The following is a 13,513-nucleotide window of genomic DNA, read 5'->3' as shown; positions in this document are numbered from 1 at the left end:
GTTGGTGAAGATCCTTTCCCAATTTGCTGATACCAAAACCACACAAAGATCCAACAAAGAAGGAGAACTACAGGCCAATATCCTTTATGAATATCGATGCAAAAATACCCAATAAAATTCTTGCCAATCGAATCGAAGAACACATCAAAACGATTATTCACCATGATCAAGTAGGCTTCATCCCAGGGATGCAGGGATGGTTCAATATATGGAAATCCATCAATGTAATCCACTACATAAAAAAACTCAAAGAAAAATATGTATATGGACTTCCAAATTTGTCCTTTAGAGGCAACGTAATCATACCTAGCCTGTATTTACTGCCTCAGAAATGGATTCTGCTTTCTTCTAGTCATTCAAGTAAATATCTTTGAGCTCTCTCTCTCTCTCTCTCTCTCTCTCTCTCTCTCTCTCTCTCTCTCTCTCTCTCTCTCTCTTCTTTCCCTCTATCCCTCCATCTCTCTTTTCTTCCATGTCTTTCTTCTTGGTTTGTTTTAGCTTTGGAAGAAGGGCTGGCTATGTAACCCTGGCTAGCCTGGCACTCACCCTGCAGCCCTAATTACTCTCAATATATGCAGTAGTTCCCCTGCCTCTGCTTCCAGGATACTGCGATTTTATGCATGTGGTACTACCCCAATATATGTTCACTCTGGTTCATTTTCTATATTGCAACTTCAACTGTCAACCAAACCTTTAGTTCCTCCTTCTAAATAATTCTAGAACCTGATTAAAAAATGAAAAACCCATTACCACTGATGTCACATTTTTAAAAGTTATATGAATGAATGTGTATCAAATTATATAACTAGGAGAACCAAATTTTTAGAAATTACAACCTACAAATACAAAATCATTATGAATAGGAAGTCTGGGAACAGACTTTTACATCATATAGAGATGAATTAGTAATCATAAATTCTCCAGTAAAAATATTCCAGAACTAGATGACTTTAGAAATAACATTTGCCAAAAATTTAAAGAAAAATACAAGTCTTTCTCATATCTTTAAGAAACTCATAATGAGAAAGCACCTTCTAACTCATTTTAAAGGTCAGCAATAGCCTAATAGCAAAGACAGAAAAAAAATTGCAAGAATAATTATACAGGTCAATATCCTTAATGAAGATACAAACAAAGTCTTCAACCAACCCAAAGCCATTAGCTCATTAAAAAGATCATACAGCATTGACATTTAAGATTTTTTTCCCCTAAGATTCAAGGGTAATTCAACATGTGAAAATAAATTAATCATATTAATAGTATAATCATATTATCACCTTAACAAATTGCTCTAATTATTTTATATTGCCATGATAAAGACATCATGAGAAATGATGTGTTTCAAGTTTCAGAAAGTAACTTGAAAAGAAAAGGATTTATCTCATCTTACCACTTACAGTCCTTCATGCAGGGAAGTCAGGGCAAGAATTCACGGCAGGAACGGAAGCAGAGGTCGCAGAGGAGCACAGCTTACTTGCTTCTTGCTCAGACTCAAGTGCAACCACTTCTCTTGCACCTCCCAGGACGGGGAGAACACCTCCTTCCGTGAACCCTCCCACATCAATAACTAATCAATAAAGTGCCCTACATACTTATCTACCATCCAATCAGATGGAAGCATTTCCTTAACTGAGATTCCCTCTCCCAAATGTGTCATAGTTTATGTTAACAGGCAAAAAAGCTGTATTAAAGGCATTGTACATAATTCAGGAATTTTTGTCATGAAAATTTATAAAAACTAGATACAAAAAGAAATTACCTCAACATAATAAATGTATAAATCCCATAATTCATGTCATAATCTACAAAAGCATTATTTGCAATATGAAAAATGAGACAAGGACAGTTACTGTTATCACCTCCAATTGACATGGTGTTAGAAGTAGAGGAGAGGGGTCAGGGAGGGAAAGATAGAAAGGCATCCAAACCCTAAAGAAAAAAGTAAAACTATAGCTGCATCAAATGCAACTATCTAATATATCTAAACCCCTAATGACCTTATTAAAAAGTTTAGAACTACGAAAATGAAGTCTATAAAGTTTTAAGGTATGAAATAAACATAAAAAGTTAGTTACATTCTTAAATATTGCAAGTAAATAGTCTATCTGAAAAGAAAATTAGAAAAGCTACCCAATTTACAATAACACTGTAAGGCATGGACTACTTAAGAAGAGACTAAGAGGTAAAAGACATAAACCAAAAACTATTAAAATGACAAAAACAGTCCAACAAAACAAATACTAGAAGACATCTCATATTCATGACTTAAAAGACAAATATTAAGACCTGAATATTTTTCAAAGGAATCTATAGATGTTATTAAATCCAGATCAAAACTAGAATGATTTTTTAAAAAAAAATAGATAAAATGATTTCTAAATTTTATGTGGATCCATAAACCCCCAAAGATTAGTACACTATCTACAGTAGTTTAGATGAAGAATGCCCAATGCAGGCTCCTGTACCTGAATAGTTGGTCTTCAGTTGGTAGCACAGTATCAGGAAGGTTGTGTGATCTTTAGGAGTACATAATTGGGGGCAGTCTTTGGGGATTTATATCCTCACTCTGCCTACTCCTCACTCTCTCTGATTCCTGTGTGTGGATGAAAACCAAAGCTACCATTTCCTGCTTCTGCTTCTGCCTTTATGCCATGCTATCACTGTCATGATTGACCCTAGCCCACTCTAAACATGAGCAAAAGAAGCCCTTTATTTAAAAAAAAAAGTTGCTTTTGGTCATGTTATTTTACCATCACAGAAAATGTAACTAATTCATACTTTTGAAAAAGACCTAAGATGGGGATATCATACTTTCTGATCTCAAAATATATTTAGGAAACAGTGATAACCAAAACAGTATACAACTGGCATAGAATGGTGACATCCATTGAACAATGAAATAGAAACCACTGAATAAATCCAAACCTATATGATCTGCTAATTTTTGACAAGGCTATCATGAATATACAGTGGGGTAAGAACAGCCTCTTCAATAGATGATGCTATAAAATCCGATATCCATGGGGAGTGCAGGGAGTGAAATGAGATCCCCCTCTTATGCCACTTAGAAACAGTGTCAGAATATCTTAAAGTCAAATGTATCCATAAAGTCTTTAGCAACATGAACCAAACAAGTACAACAAAAATAGATATGCTAAACATGAAAGGGAAAAGACAAAGAAGCCTTAACCCTTCATAAAGAGCTATAGACAACTAAGGAATGCTGGAAAGGGAAGAAAATATTCCCCAGAGAAGAGCACATCAGTTAGTCATCCCATACTAAACAGACTGCTCCAGAATACATGCACAAGCAACATTATCCAGAGTTAGCAGGTTGTATTGATGTATTAATGAATATATATGTATATACATATAGGCATGTATAATAATTATGATGAAAGAAACTACAGATTTGAAAGAGAACACGGAGGTAGTATATAGAAAGTTTTAGACAAGGAAAGGAAGGGGTAAATTAGGCAGAATTAAAAATCAAATAGAAGAGAAACTATAAAATTCCTAAGGAAACTATAGGAGGAAACATTCTTGACATTGCTCTTGGCAATGATTTTTGTTGTAGTTGTTGTTGTTTATGACACAAAAAAGACAATAAAGAAAGTAAATTTTTATTAATTCACCACATAGAAAAGCTTAGGCCTAGCTAAAAAAAGCAATCAACAGTGAAAAGGCATGCTACAGAATGGGAGAGAGCAATCACAAGCCATCCTCCTGATAAGAACTTAATCTCCAAAATAAATAAGAAACTCCTACAATTCAATAATTTCATAAACTTTCATTATGTGATTAGAAATGGACAAACAACCTGAACAGACATTTCCCCAGAAAAGATAGAAAAACAACCAACAGAACTATGAATACAATCCATTGCATACCTGACATACTGACATTTATAACCAAATACAAGCACTGCCAAGGAGATGGGAAATCAGAGAGCCCTTGCCCATGTGGGTGAATATTCAACATGTGCAAGCTACTCTAAGGAGTGCATGATGGAGGTTCTGCACATTTACAAATAGAACTACATATAATTCAGCAGCCCACATCTGGGTATTTATCAAAGGATAACAGAACTGACCTGGAAGCCTCCTCTCTGAGGTCTAGCTCATCATGAGAAGGTTATGAGAGCTGCCGAGGGAGAGGAGAAATTGGTAGTCCTTCCCACTAGTAAAGCTTATGCATCACAACACTGACTGAATCACTTAAGAGGAGGAAATTCACATTAGTCAACTAGTCTTGGCTGGAGAGCTTATAGACCAGAGAATGGAAACTACTATTGCCATTTTCCTAAACCAATTTCTAATTGTACTCTGAAAACTTACAGTTATACTCACAGATGGAGACTATTACAGAGATCCACAACTGGTCAACGTGCAGAGACTAAGTATCTGTGTCGTGTCCAGCCCTATCTGATACAAGCACAATGTGAAGCCCTAAAGCCCAGGGAAATTTTCTGATTAGAGGATGAGAAGACTGTATTCAAGGGTGCCTACTGCTAGGTTGTGTGCCCTAGACATGACAAGAAAAATGTATCTGGGAGATGTCAACAATTTGGTTGCCTAGACAAGACCATCATAATAAAAACACTAGCTGACATGTCAGTCTGACATGGGGAAATCCCACACCATCAAACCCCTAGATGAAGAGAGAGAATTAGTTTCATGCAAGGGTACGGATCATCAGAGGTTGTCCAATCCCAAGTGGTCATCCCAGGACACATGCACATGTGAGTAATGTTAAATAGACTCAGTAGGATTTCTTTATAACAGTACAAGTTTTAAAAGAGATCATAAATTGGGGACATAGGGAGGGAACATGGAAGGAGCTAGAAAATGGAGGGATAGGAACAGTGTAGGTAGACTCGTGCATGAAGTTCTCAAAATAATTGAAATTATTTAAAATAACAATAATAGAAATGAGCTTAGGAAATTATTAGAACTCTGATATTCTTTGCAATACTTTTTAGCTATAGCTTAAATGTAGAAACCTGAATGTTCACTGACTAATAAAATAACTGATAAGCTACAATGTATGATATTGAGGAATGTAACCCAACTATAAAAGGAAAAGTTTGATGTATGTAGCTACACAAATGAACCCTAAGGACATTGTGCTAAGTGAAATAAACCAGTGATGAAAGAAACACAGTGCATACTTCCACTGGTGGACAGTACATTACATAATTAAATTAACAAAATGAAATGGTAGAGTGGTGGGTGAGTGATGGGAAATTAGAGATGAACATAGAGTCTCAGTCTAGCCATCTGAATAATCTTTGGTCATCTGCTAGTTGGGGAGCCAACCATGGTGTGTTGTGAACTTAAGATTTCATGTTACATGTCTGTAGTGGGAATTTGGGATTCTTTTAAAAACAAGGAAATATTATGTGGGTGTGCTTTGTTTTCATCCCAGGTGTGGGATGTGAGGCTGTTTCAGACTGTCCACAGCAGGGGACTATGATTTGTCTCATACTCTGGCAGGGGTGTGATTCTGTCAGCTGAAGATAGTTTAAGTTTGGAATTCTGGGGACTCTTCAGAGGGTATAAAAATGCCAGAGCCCTGAGAGAGGCAGCTGCTGATCCCCTGCTGCTGTCCCTGTTCTTGCAATTTGCTGCTTGCGTTTGCTATTTGCTGGTTTGCTGCTTGCTGTTGGCTGTTTGCTGGTTTGCTGGTTGCTGGTTGCTGATTGCTGATTGCTGGTTTGCTGGTTTGCTGGTTGGAGATATACTGACAATGAAGATTGGACTTGTCCCAATTCAATGAAATTGACTCCCCCCACACCCCTTCCTCTCTGCACCTTTTTCTCTTCTACCTAGTGTTGAGGAGGTAGAATTAGGGATGATGATGGAAGGTAGGAAAAAGAACCCAATAAAGAAGCCAAAAATTACAGTCACACATGTTCTTACCATGATAAAATAAATGAAATGATTTTGAAACTGAAGAGGGTGTTTTGCAACTTCACTATAAATACATAAGGACCAGAGCAACACATAAAGTTATTAGAATGCATGAAATGAGTTTCTAAAAGTAAAATCACAGACTGTATAATGTTTGAGATATTATCATTGCTATGGCTATTTATTTTTTAGTTGCTAAAGAAATGCCTAATATTAAAATGGTGTTCAGTAAATGACCCTTCTCCACATGAGTGGATTTCTTTTGTCATAATTGAGATTTTGCTGTCCACAAGATTTCTCTTTCTAGCAGCCAGTGTACATGTTCTACCTTCCATCCCTGTCTGTTAGCCTGGCTGACTGAACTCTCATCTCCTTTTACTGCATGCTTCTTATGTAACCATGATGCTAATATGCTTCAGTTTAGATTTTTACATTCATCAGTTACTAATCAAATCTCCTTTGGACAAATAAGATAAGCCAAATTAAAGACTTGGCAATGGATTTTATAAACACACCTAAGTGGTTAATGTTAGATACAACCCATTAATTTGCCAGTAGCCTTTAATTCTCTAGGGACCTTAACATTCCTGTTTGGATCAGCGTAGGTGGTATGTCAGCCACCTTCTAGGCTTCTTTTGATAATGCACAAAGTCTTTCTGTAATTATAAGCATTCATTTTATTTTCAAAATACTTTATCCATAGCATTTTAAAACATCAAATAAATAATTTATCCGACTGTTCATGTTACCCCTCCATAAAAATAGGGCAGAATACAACTAATCACCATGTTTTCTTACAGATGTTATTGACAAATATTGAACTTTTGTCATTTTACTAGAAACATACAATCTAATTTCAATAATTCATACACTGTTATGAGATTTCTAGAAAAACTATATGAAATGCCCTAGTTATTCTCCATCTTGTATGTTTTAAGGATTCTAGTGTGATGGAATGTCTGCATTTTCAAGGTAACCAATTGATGGTCCTGTGAATTCTGCCTCATTACTCAAACATGTTGATGTGAAAACTGTAACAAATGGATCTCCAGGCTAGCACTGTCCCTGTAATAATGGTCTGGTATTCTTGTCTTGATCTGCTCAAAGAAATAAATGCATAATGTTTGCTCTTGCACACCCCTCCCTTTGAAATGTATGTTTATTAAAGTGAAAAACTTTGCTAGTATTGATTAGCATTCCTTAGCCAAAACAGGAACTGTACTTCTCAGAATCCTACCACTGATGGAACCATAAAGTTATCTTCCAATAGGGCGAGAGTAGAAGTGACAGAAGTCATTTACTGCTCAAAACTGTAAAAAGTTCTCAGAGGAACCCATGCCCCTCCTTCTTTTCTGCTATCACAACCTGGCGGTCATAACAGAGAAGATGGGCCCCAGAGTGGAATACATTGGATGACTGTGTCATTGCTTAGACAGTGGTTCTTAGGGCTCAGTGGTGGAGATACAATGCTTAGCATGTATGAAGCCTGGGATTCAATTCCCTGGACTTCAAAAACAAAACAACAAAAACATTAACTCCTATTACAAGCCATGAGACCCACAGCAAAACAGCATAATAAGCCATTGTACTTTTAAATTAAGTTGTAACTAAATGTGAGGTATTCTCCTGAGAAACACATTTACCATAAAACCATTTATTTTATGGATAAAGACAGAATTTCTCGTATATTTTTCCCTTAGAGATTTACAAAGTTGTAGCTATCATATAGTCATTATTTGAAAATAATATTTTAAAATATGATGAGCTGAGAAAAAATTAAATATTCTTATTTTATCCAACAGTGTAAATGTGCTCTGATGTTGGTTAATTTATTCAAATGCTCTCCTCTCTAAATCTGTAGCTGTAAAGCTTTTCCCAAGAGTCTATACAGCACTTAGCTGAGAGAGAAGTGAATCTTCCATTATCCTATATTCTTTTCCATATGCTATCCCAGCCAGCAGTGCTGTGCCAAAGGAACAGGTGTTTCCTCCATGATGGATTCCTGTCGTTCCCTACTGGGTTAGCAAACTTCCCAGGCAAGTTCTAAAATACATCAATGAATTCACTGAAACTTTAAAAATAATAGAATCTTTTTGGATTTTAATATTACTAAAGTATCTTGTAGAGTCTGTGCATGGTGGTGCATGCCTATAGTCTCAGCACTTGGAAATAGAAAGCAGAAAGATCAGGAGTTGGAGGCCAGGTTGGATTGTTTAGTGAGATCTTATCTCAACAATACCAGCCATAACTGGAAAGGTTAACTTCTGAATTCTGAATGTTTGGTGTTCACATTTTTAATTCTGCATATCTTCAAGCTACTCCTTATGCTCCTGTTGCTGCCTGAGGGTCACACAGGCATATAAGATGAAAATTACCCTGGGCTTTGTGAGGTGGTGGTAATTTCAGCTTTTTGTTTGATTTCTTGCACTGTTTAGATTGTGATTATTGTACATGTAGAATATATTAGACAACGACTATCTTATACCTTATATTTCTTTTATTACTATTAGTATTTTCAAATCATGCATGAATCACTTTAGTCATTTTTTTCTTTATATGTTGTTTCATTTAATCATCATTAGTTAATATAAACAATGGAATATAATTTTAAATAGGTTATAATACTGGAATAAGATAAATAGATAAAGGAGCCAAATCCAGCTTTTCCCATTGGTGGAATTCACACTGAGGACTGTGTTCTCAAATGACAGAGCAGAGGGTAAATCCATAGACACCACTAGATTCCCTTCTCCACCATTCTCTCATCTTCTGACCTTGTGACCTGGCAGAAGTGTCAACCAATTCTTAATCTGCAGTGGCCACGTAGCACTGTGCCTGCTAATGGAAATGACCAGCAACCCTGGAAAAGAAAATATTTTCCTAGATAAAACCTTGCTAGGAGAAAGACTGATTCTAGTCCTTATAGTCCTTAGGGTCTGTTGCTATTGTTTAGTTTTGTGTCCCAGCAGAGAAAATGGAAGCCATATTATAAAAAGCAGCAACCATCTAGCCTAAGGCCAAGAAGCCACAAGAATCATGTCATAGCTAGTAAGTGTTGGTGTATGAAACAGGATACAGAAATGTCTGATTTTTAAACCCAAATACCCTTGAACCCTGTGGTATCTTGTCTACAAAAGCTGAGATAAAGTATTCTTTGCAGGAGAGAGTTTCAGATAAACAAAGGAACTACGGCAGTGGGGATTTAGAAATACTATGAAGCTGTGCTCTAATAAAACAAAGATAAGGTTTAAAAAAAAAAAAACCTTCAATGTGTTACCTCTCAGGAAGTCTTTCTAAATTATAAAATTTGTGCAACAAGAGAGACCCTTCCAAAAATGCAGTTTCCAGGCAAGAAAGTCAAATAATTTTAATTATTGTTTATATACATAGCTATGAAGTTATTATTTTTATTTGTTTATTTTTTGAGACAGGGTATCTCTATGTAGCCCTGGCTGTCCTGGAACTCACTTTGTAGACAAGGTTGGCCACGAACTCAGAAATCCACCTGCCTCTGCCTCAGTTGGAAGGGCAGTAGGATTTCAGGAGACAAAGGACATGAACAGTGACAGGCAAAAAATAAAAATTATTTTCACCTTTGTGGAAGAAGATTATTTTAAGGATGGCTTTCAGAGAAGGACTATCATCACATGAGTCAGTCTTCATGTGTTGAAATAATGGCTGTTGATGTTGTACTGATGATAGATGTTACCTGCCTTATGCATTACAGGATTTACTGGGAGGTCAGGCAGGTGGAAAGGGAGCTAGGAACATCTTGACATTTGGGCAAGTTTTCTGTTTGTATAAAAAGAAATTTTGTGTGCTCTATCAACAAGTTGGAGTCCGTTTATATGTCTTTATAGGGGAACTCTAGTGTGGTGATCTTAAGAAAATTATTTTCATATTATGAACAGTTTTAATTTAAAAAAATAACTTTAGCCGGGTGGTGGTGGCGCACACCTGTAATCCCAGCACTCTGGGAGGTAGAGGCAGGCAGATTTCTGAGTTCAAGGCCAGCCTGGTTTACAGAGTGAGTTCCAGGATAGCCAGGGCTATACAGAGAAACCCTGTCTCGAAAAAATCAAATCCAAAAAACCAAAAAAAAAAAAAAAAAAAAAAACAACAACAACAACAACAAAAAAAAACCTTTAGCTGGGCAGTGGTGGCACATGCACATACCTTTAATCCCAGAACTTGGGAGGCAGAGGCAGGTGGATTTCTGAGTTCCTGGCCAACCTTGTCTACAAAGTGAGTTCCAGGACAGCCAGGGCTACATAGAGATACCCTGTCTCAAAAAATAAACAAATAAAAATAATAACTTCATAGATATGTATATAAACAATAATTAAAATTATTTGACTTTCTTGCCTGGAAACTGCATTTTTGAAAAGGTCTCTCATGTTGCACAAATCTTATAATTTAGAAAGACTTCCTGGTAGGTAACACATTGAAGGATTTTTTTTTTTTTTTTTAAACTTTATCTTTGTTTTATTAGAGCACAGCTCCATAGGAAGGAAAAAGTAGGGAGTCTGTGAGCTAATTGGAGAAATCCTGAAATTATAGAAAACTATGGAGCCCAGGATGGGAATTTGATATAATCTCTAGAATCAAAATGTAAAGAATGAATCTAAATCAATAAATAAATTTCAAAATCTAGTACTGAGTTGCCAATGTTTGTATTAGAGATTCAGCCTAATTTCTATACTTTACTATTTAATTGTGGCTATCTATAATTGATAAATAATATAAAACAATCAGTGGCTTCAAAACCTTGGCTTTGCCTAACCAATATGTTCAGACAAACTATGTCAAAATGAGCAGAAAAAGAAGGAGAGCAGGCTCCTGTTCAAATCCCAGTGATGGCAACATTGCCCCTGACCTAGATACACTGGCCCATGGGTAGGTGTGGGGACACATACAGCCCTTAAGCCTCTTGGGAATCCATAGCTGGTAGATAGCACCTGGCGTTGTTTTCCTACATTCACCTACAGCCTTGTCACAATGTGCAGTGTGAAGGTTTTATCATCCTGTCGGAGTCCTGGCTTCCATGCCAGAAGCCAAGGCACGAAACAGAAGCAGAGTAAATTTCTCCATAATCCAACTACAGCAGTTTAAACCAGGTAGGTCTACTGAAAAGTTTTAAGCACAGAGAATTTGAAGAATTGTCTTTTCTTGACTCTACATGACTGTTTTTCGTTAGTTTTGTCACTATTGACACTTTGTGTGTGCTCTTCTTTGTCACAGAGGATTTTCCGTACATTGCAGGAGTTTAACAGCGTGCCACCACTTGATCATCTTGTAGCCATTATCACCAACACCTTTCCTTCTGCCTCAAGTTACAACAGTAATAATACCTGTAGATACTGACAAATGTACACTATTGACAAAATTGTACCTCTCCTCTTTTTTTTTTAACATAACAATTTGTTTTTATTTCAGTATGCATCCACATTTTAACATTTAGTGGTCCTGAACAGAGTAGGGAATGTGGTAATGAGCCAGGAGGCCAGGCCCACTGATCTGCAAATGATCTGCAAACATGGTGACACAGAGCTCCTCCTGGTCCCTGCATAGGGTCCGAGGAGCCACACTTAAACCCGAGTCTGCAGGGTCAGGGCCTCAGACCCGATAAGTGGCCAGGGTGACTTGAGAACCTGTTCAAACCTCTTCAGTCTGTAAAAGCAAAGCAATTATGGGACAAGGAACCAACTCAGAACCATGTGCACTGAAGACTCACCTCATGGCCTTTCTCTAGGCTTATCCACCAAGGACCCTGAGCGCTGGCTGGTCTGAGTCACTCTGTGATTGCTCTGTTCACCTGTAGACCTGAGCTCAAAGCTCGAGGGCTGGTAGTGTCAGCAGGGCGGAGGACCTGACGCTCCCTTCCCAGACTGGTGGCAGGTGAGTGTGGTCCCGAGCTAAGTGAGGGAGGCCAGGTTCTTCAACCTCATCTGATGGCTTCTGGCCACAGCAAGCGTTGGGTGGTGATGGGCAACAAGGGCGTTGAGGAGGGGAAAGCAGCAGCCCTTGATAAAGGTGGGGAGACAGACGGGAAGCCCTGAATTCCTTACCCGCGGCCAATTTCAGAGGGAGGGGAGGGTTCAATCTAAGCTTTAGCCAAGGGTGGGAGTGGAGGAATGGAGACCACGGCTTGTGTGGGGCATCACTTAAGACTTAAGAAAGCAGGGGTACAGCCAAAGCACCCCAAGGCCAGCAGTAGTCAGTCCCACAGCTGCTACCTGAAGCCTTCCCATCTATTCTAAGGACCAGCTGTGGCCGAGGGCGGGGCAGGTAAAGGCAGACCCAGACCACGTGTCAGCAGCAGGTGATTGTGTGACGTGTCTATTCAGTCTGTGCCCACCGCTCCCAAAGGAAACCGATTTCAACACCTTCTTGATCCCAGAAGTTCAACCAGGCAGAGAGCAGTTACACTCGACAGACGATCTTACACAGCACAACTTAGGTATTTCAAATGGACAAGAAGTTAGTATCAGAACAGTGTCTCAGGATGAAGTCTGAGTGGGGCTTCCTCTCCAGTTCCTTGAGGTCTACAGATGTATCTAGAAAATTCACTACTGTGGAAAATGAAGACTCGGGTTGGATGGGGAGGGGAGGCCGGGGCCTTGGTGATTAATTGCGGTAACACTGTCCTTCTGGTGGCTGTGGCAACTTCCTGTTCTCTTTTGACATTGTCAGGCGCCCCGCAGGTTCTGCAGGATGACTTTGATGCTGTGGGCGGTCTGCCACTTTGCCAGCACTGCCGTGGCTCTTGGGTCCACCACTCCATTCGAACTGCTCATGCCGCTCATATTGACTCATGGTACAAATCTTACAGACGAAGGTGCTTCTGGGTACTTAGGCCCGCATTCTATTTTAAGGCTGTATATTCCGGTTTCATATATTGTTGGTGGAGGCCCAATTATCGTGCCTGTCCATCTGGTGAGCGTCACGCCCCAGCTCACTGTGCCGTCACCAACTCCTTTCTGGCCTTCTTCCAGCTCTTCCAACAGTCTGAAATTACGTGGGACTTTTACTCCCAAGCCTTTGGTGGCTGCCATGTTGTGTCTCTATCGCTCGAAGGCTGGCCCCTTCTTCACCCCACACCCCCCTCTCCTCTATTTTTAAGGAGCCAGTCTCTACCCAGATTTTACCTAGCTGAAGTGTTTCAAATGAGTCTGTATTCCACAGTATCTGACAAAATGCAAATGTCATACTGAAGGTTGACAACATGACAACAAATGTCAACATGAGGTTCAAATGGATCCTTCTATTCATATGGGAACCGTAGGATATGAGAGGCATTAATTCTGATGGAACAAGAGGAATATAAGGCATGTTTGGGGCTTGAAAGACAAAGACATGACAGAATATGAGTAGAAATGTGTTGATTTTTTGCAGGTTGGTACGACATGATAGAAGAGTCATCTAGCAAGACTCAGTGCCTTCTAGAAGGATGCACTAAAAAATGTAGCTTTTTATTTTACAAATTAAGAAAAGTTTTTCCTTCAAAACAAAGACAGAAAGCTTAAAGTTCAAAATATCATCCATATAAAGGAAAACAGAGGCATGTATAAAAAGAAGGGGAAGACACCTATGGTGATGAC

The 13,513-nt window shown here is 38.5% G+C and overlaps 1 pseudogene; it reads right to left on the bottom strand.

Moving 5' to 3' along the window:
- Window positions 1-12,539: 12,539 nt before the first annotated feature.
- On the bottom strand, window positions 12,540-12,967 carry LOC127688051 (ubiquitin-conjugating enzyme E2 variant 1-like; annotated as a pseudogene).
- Between the last annotated feature and the right edge of the window lie 546 nt (window positions 12,968-13,513).

The sequence above is a fragment of the Apodemus sylvaticus genome, chromosome 6, assembly GCF_947179515.1.
Source record: "Apodemus sylvaticus chromosome 6, mApoSyl1.1, whole genome shotgun sequence".
In the NCBI taxonomy this organism is placed as follows: Eukaryota; Metazoa; Chordata; class Mammalia; order Rodentia; family Muridae; genus Apodemus; species Apodemus sylvaticus.
This window is presented reverse-complemented; position numbering and strand designations above follow the sequence as displayed.